This window comes from Bubalus bubalis, chromosome 6 (assembly GCF_019923935.1).
Source record: "Bubalus bubalis isolate 160015118507 breed Murrah chromosome 6, NDDB_SH_1, whole genome shotgun sequence".
Classification (NCBI taxonomy): domain Eukaryota; kingdom Metazoa; phylum Chordata; class Mammalia; order Artiodactyla; family Bovidae; genus Bubalus; species Bubalus bubalis.
Genome location: NC_059162.1, coordinates 59,432,185 through 59,439,105, shown reverse-complemented (window position 1 = coordinate 59,439,105; position 6,921 = coordinate 59,432,185). Strand labels below are relative to the sequence as shown.

General features: G+C 41.3%; 1 pseudogene; it reads right to left on the bottom strand.

The window, feature by feature from the left end:
* Positions 1 to 2,777: 2,777 nt before the first annotated feature.
* On the bottom strand, positions 2,778 to 5,467 carry LOC123334203 (annotated as a pseudogene).
* Positions 5,468 to 6,921: the final 1,454 nt, after the last annotated feature.

The window sequence follows — 6,921 nt, the reverse complement described above, 5'->3', positions numbered from 1 at the left end:
AAATTGCTTGTAATATTAGGTAGTGATTTTTGAAAATTACTAGTTACTTGTAACGGAGAAGAGAGGGAAAGAAAGAGAATTCTATAAAGATCCTAATTTTTTTCAGCATGGAAATTACTGAAAGCATCTAACATTGAGCTGAAAAGTGGCAGGGATTGGGTGATCAAATTATGGAGGGGCAGGTAAGCTCCACTGAATTTGAAGGGTATACCTATCTGGTTAGCTATTAATATTACCAGAGACAGTAGAATTTAGGGGAAGGATTTGGAAATGGAGTTATAGATTTAGAAATCAACTTATATATCATAGTTAAAGTCAAATGTATGGGTGAGATCATCCATAGAGAAAATAAAGAAAAAGAAGAGAAAAGAGCTGAATATGAAAACTTGTAGAACATCACCAACATTTAAAGAATGGGAAGACAAGGCACCATTAGTAGAAACAGAATCTTCAGAGATTTTGGAGGAAAACTAAAGAAATGATTATAAGATTGACCAAAGTAGGAGAACATGTCAAGAGGGTATATATCAACAATGTCAAAATCCAGAAAGGTCAAGAAGGATGAGAACTTAAAGAAACCATTGGCTTCGCTCTTTAGAAGAACCCTGGTGACCCCAAGAGAGCACAATGGTGGAGGCCAAACTCAATTTTAGTGACAGCTTAAATGGTAGATTAAAAAGTAAAAGTAATGAAAATAAACAGCACTACTGATACATCTGGCACTGAAGAAGAAGAGAGAAAGACAGTGGTGTCCTGAGGAGAGAGTAGGGCAGGGGAAACTTCCTAAGACTTGATTTGAACATGTCTGAAGGTTAATGAAGAGCCAATGAAAAGAGAGAGACAGATGAGAAATGATTGGTTCAGACAGACTAGTTGGGAGAGGAAAGGATCAAGAGCCCAGGTTGAGTCTTCAAAAAGAATAAGAGCGCACGTTCTTCTTGGACACCTGGGCAGTTAAGAAAGGATGTACACACGACTTTTAGATAGTGGTGGGGGTGGTGATTTCAGAAGAACAGCACTGAGATGAGGGCTTAAGGAGAATAGTAAAGGTTTTATGCTAGAATAGTTCTGTAGGAGGAAAGGGAAATCAAACCAACTAAAGGTTTGTAAAAGAATCCCTGGGCAGTATTGAGAGGACAGTGAGACTGGAAATGTAAACCGAAGGAGATGAGTGTTGGCACAGTCGAATGCTTTTCTACAGCAGCAACAGGTAAACCAAGGGTATGAGAAGGAAAAAAAAATCTGTAATTGGGCTGATTAAGTGATAGATTACCAAGCAATGCAATAAGTAACATCCTGGTGAGCCTGCAGCAAAGAGTTTGGCTGTGGTGTGCAGGAAGAATGTGGAAGGAAATGAAGCCGTGGGCAGAAGGGATGGGATGGAGTGTGGAAGGTCTGAGAAGTGTGGAGTCTGGGAAGCTGAGATGAGATCCAGAAACCAGGGATGTCAAAAGAATTGAAAATCCCATTTAGTGGGAGAGTGAACTTGGAGAGAGAGAGTTTGAAGGACAGAAGCTGGAGTATGGAAGGGGTTTTGAGAATTCAGAATCTCTGGGATGGAGCCATTGCTGGCCTATGAATTGCTGACTGAGGCAGAATGAAATTAAGAGCCAGATGCCAAAACCCTCAGAGAATTCCTCATAAGATGTGGAAAGATGAACCTGAATCAGATTATAATGACTATAAAGATGGGAATCTATAAGAGGTTCCCATTTTTTAAGCCCCTACTCTGTGCCAGGCACTCTGTGGAGGTAACTTACACATGCTATCTCATTTAATTATTTCATTGTTGCTACTCTGTGTGGAGCTACTATTGCTCCCATTTTATAAAAGAGAAAACTGAGGCTCAGCGATATTAAGTGATTTGGCAAAGGTCATTTAGTCAGCAAATGGCAAAGATGGAACAGGAATTCTCCTGAAGCACCATACTGTGTAATTTAGTGTTGTGATCCCAGCAGCTAGCAACACCGAGCACATTTTAGGAGACAAAAACTACTGTCAAGAAAAGAAGGAAGGAAGGGAAGAAAAGAAGGAGAGGAGGGAGGGAATGGGGAAAAAGTATAGATTAATGACCAAAAAAAAAAATGAAAGACTTGAAAGCTCCCATACTTTCCTCTATATTCCATTGCCTCTGCAGAAGGGTGTGGTCTATTGTGATGGCAAAATTTAATTACCGGGAATAAAAAACAAAGGAGCCTTCTATTTACTTTCCTCCGCTTCCCTCACCATTAAACATGGGGTTTTATTTTTAAATCGGAAGCCTAAACTAAATTAAGTTGCCTACATCAAGCTTCCTGATTATCTTCTATCTGTCCTAAATTGTCCTGTGTGCCAAGTAAAGAAAACAATGTGTTCTCTAACATGGACTTTTCCAAAATATGATCACTGCTATCAGCCTGGTGCCAAGCCTCCCTCCACTTTCATTAAAGTAATGGAAATGGGCTTAGATTTCTCTGGGGACACAGACTATTGATACGAAGGGCAATTCAACTGGATTTTGCCCGTCAAAAGCTGAAGGGAGAATGAGAATTGTTTTGTGTCTTTGCAGACTCTAGTGCTTTCTCACCACACTCACTGGAAAGGAGAACATTTTCACAAGTCTCTATTTTTGTTACAATATTTTTAAGAGTGTAATGCTGTAATAAAAGAAAACTTAGCCCTTGTATGCTGGCTCTTGGAATAGTTTCCACGACCCTTATCCATCAAAACTAGCCTCGTGACATTCACCACAGTGAAGTGTTGTTAGCCTCCAGGCAGGTTGCTGCTGCTGCTGCTGCTGCTGCTGCTGCTAAGTCATTTCAGTCGTGTCCGACTCTGTGCGACCCCATAGACGGCAGCCCACCAGGCTCTGCCGTCCCTGGGATTCTCCAGGTTGGGGGCAAGTAAATAACAGCTTCAAGTTTATGAGAGCAGAGATCAGACCTCCAAAAGGCAGGAGGAAGTACACAAAATGAAGCTCTTGGGCAATCTACATCTAGCAAATCAGGTGGTTTGCAGAGGTCTCTGTGGGAGAGTGTTTCTACCATGTCTCTGGGGGCTCTGCGGCTGTGGAGAGTGAGAAATTAGAACATGTGGGGACCCATTACACCTCCATCTAGCACAGCTCTACTCTCACTTGTTTTATATGCTGGATTTCTAAATAAGGTTTCTTTTAAGCAAAGATCATGAGTACTAAAAAAGCAAACAAACAAAACCAGAAATGCCTAAGGTTCTTTCTAGTTCCAAAAAATATACTCTGGTTATAAATCTACAGTGCAGCTACCCCAAAGGTGGAATGTTGTGATTTACTGTGGTTTGACGAGATCCATGAGGATTTATTTGTTTGCTCAAAAATTTTGCTATAAAATTCTAGATGAAGGACTGAAGAAGGCAAGGTTAGGAGAGGCTGAGATTGCTCTCGGGAGGAAGGAGACCTCTCAAGTGACCCTGAAGGACCAGTGGCCAAGGGACATCACGGGGCCTTGAGGGGCTGCAGGGGAGAAGGGCCTCAAACAAGGCTTTGAGCACCTAGTAAAGTCCACGCTTTAATAAGACTGGCCCTAAATGCAGCTTCAGCAAAGAGCTTGAACTTTTTTTCTGGTATCCAGGGAAACATAATTGAGGGAGCACAGGTGGTAATCCATCCTAGAATTGACAGGGAAATTCCTTAAAGGCATAAATACTGAGTCTGCGTCAAACAAACAAGCCTGGCTAATCAGAGGGAATCAGCAACTATGATCAGAGAAGACAAAATAAATGTTTAAGAACTTTGGGCGTGGGCTTCCCTGGTGGCTCAATGGTAAAGAATCTTCCTGCCAGTGCAGGAGACAAGGATTCGATCCCTAAATCGGAAAGATCTCACATGCTATAGAGCAACTCAGTCCGTGAACCACGGCTACTGATTCTGTGCTCTAGAGCCCGTGAGCAGCAACCATTAAGGCCACAGGCCACAGCTACTGAAGCCCACGCACCCTACAGACCGCACTCCACATGAGAAATCCCCACAATGAGAAGCCGCACACTCTAACTAGAGAGTGGCCCCCATCTGTCACAACAAGAGAAAAAGCCCATGCACCAGTGAAGAACCAGCAGAGCCAAAATAAAGAAATACAATTATAGAAACAACAACAACTTTGGGTATGGATAGGAAGTGGAAGGATAAGGGACAATAGATCTTCTCTATTCTAAGCCTGAGGAAAAAAGACAGTTAATTCTCAAATACAGGGTCAAGATAGAATATGTAACATTTATATCTGTACATTTTATGATTAAGATTTATTTTCAGTTTATGAACAGTAATCCCTAGGGACAGAGGTAAAGTTGTTAATAGTAGAAAAGTATTAGTTAAAGATAATGCATACATTTTCTAGGCTATTTCTTCTTTTTTCTAAGAACAAGGCCAGTTTATTTTACACTGCCTCTCGAGGCAGTGCACCTGGGAAACAGCGGGCTGATCATGTAAATCATCTCTGAGTTTAGCTTATTCAGCACACGTCTCACTCTTGCTCATGAGGTCAAAATGTGAACAAATCAAGCCTGGGAGGGAAATCCAGGCCCAGGGAAGCATCTTCAAAAGCTACCATGTGGATCCTGACTTCCACAAACGGCTCGGCATCTTCCACAAATGGTGGAAGAACTTTAACAAAAATATATTCTTTTGAACCTGGCTCCTTCCTGCACCGCTAGAAAGCAGCTTTATTGGAGAAAAGCGATCCATTTATTTGAGCATACTCTTTTTAGGCAGTTGTAACTTTTTCCACCGTCGTAACACCACTCTGTACTTCTCATTGCTGATCTTCTCCCTCAGGACTTTTTTCAGAAGAATCCACATCACTTTCTCTGTTTCCACTTCTATATCCTCTCCAATGAGAAGATCCAATGTATCTCCCACTTTAACCTTTCCCGGTATCTAGGCCTGTCTACAGGATAACATCAAACTGTAAAGACTGTACTACTTTGTCCAGGTCTTTATAGCCTTTGACCTCACTAGGGTCATCCTTGGGCTCCTCTTCCAGCTCATTCATGTCATTATTGTCCCCTTCTTCATCAGAGTGCCCTTTGTTTTATACTTTTTGCAGTCTTTTTAGTGGATATTTTATAGCTTATATTACTTTTGAGTCTTATGGAAAAATGGAAAAATATATTCTGGAAATATTAAAAGCCCTGGGAGTCTCACTGAGAAAATGTTAAGGAGGAGTGTTTTATAATTTGATGCCTTTAACTTGGCACTAGACAAATACAAGTATTGATTCCAGGAAACACAGCCTTTATGTGAAGGTGTCCCTTGTGCTCTGCAGAGTCCAATCCAGGCATCTGACTTTCTTAAAGTGCTGCTGGGCAGTCTGACGCTAGTCATAGCTATGGTACATACTACGGGTACATCAGGGATGTTCCTCCCTCCCTGCCCCACTTCACCTAGGCTATTTCTTTTGATTCTTGAATATCTAAATCCTCTCACAGCAGCTTGCACATAATAGGTGTCCAATAATTATATGTTGAGTGAATAAATAATAAAAGATTTTCGTGAGCATTAAGTCATGGTATCATTGACAGCTTCTCTTACCTCAGGCCACTGACAGAATCTTTTCAAGGACATGAGGTATATCCTTGAGAGCTGCCACATTAGTGGTGGCTGAACACCATCAACACTATTAAAGCCTTTAATCCTCAAATTAATGATTCCTGAATAGAAGGGTAATGTAAGGGAACTCTGCAAATTCAAAAATGTGTGAAGCTCTTACTCTGTGTGTGTGTGTGTGTCCGTGTGTGCGTGTGTGTTAGTCGCTCAGTCGTGTGCACCTCTTTAGCCCACTAGGCTCCGCCATCACGTGATTTTCCAGGGAAGAATACCGGAGTAGGTTGCCATTTCCTTCTCCAGGGGATCTTCCTGACCCAGGGATCAAACCCAGGTCTCCTGATTGCAGGTAGATTCTTTATTGTCTGAGCTACCAGAGTATATACAGAAACCACAGTCTGCTTTCAGGGACTAGCATTTGGGTAATAATGCTAAAGTTTTCGAAACATTAATTTTGAAAAATGTGAATTTATACACGTTTTTTACAATACAATACAATGGTGATGCCATGCATTTAAGGTAGTTCTAGGAAAACATAAACAGTTGCAATGTAATCAAGACTGCTGGGAAGCAGAACTGCTGTGAAGGCTGAGTACTTATATATAAAAAGGAAAAGAGAACAAGTTTTTATTCCGTTTTTTGTCAAAAGATCTTCCTAGCTAAAATGTTTAGACTAGATTAACACATTCAGGAAAGGGTTGCTCTTAGAAGATGAACTATCCCTAAGTATCCTAAGTTTCTTTCTATATAAGTCACAATTTTGTAAAATGGGGTAGGTTTCTATAAACATAAAATACTAATTAAAATCATATTTGCATTTCTATTCCCAAATCTACTCATTTGCTGTTTAAACAAAAATTTCCTTGTTGATTACTGTTGAGAATTCTAAAAATTATTCCCTACTCAGTATTCAACTGCAATGGCAACCCACTCCAGTACTCTTGCCTGGAGAATCCCATGGACAGAGGAGCCTGGTAGGCTGCAGTCCATGGGGTTGCTAAGTCGGACACGACTGAGCGACTTCACTTTCACTTTTCACTTTCATACATTGGAGAAGGAAATGGCAACCCACTCCAGTCTTCTTGCCTGGAGAACCCCAGGGATGGGGGAGCCTGGTGGGCTGCCATCTCTGGGGTTGCACAGAGTCAGACACGACCGAGGCGACTTAGCAGCAGCAGCAGCAACTCGTTATTAATAACAAACCCTTGATCATGATCAGTACCCTGTACATTATTAACGAATTCTTGGTTCATGAATTTTTGCATACTCCAGAATAAATGATGGTACTGAAATGGAGCAAGACCATATGGTCCTTGCCCCCTCCACCACGTCCTCTGGATGTCTTAGATTGTGGAAAACTTTAGTCA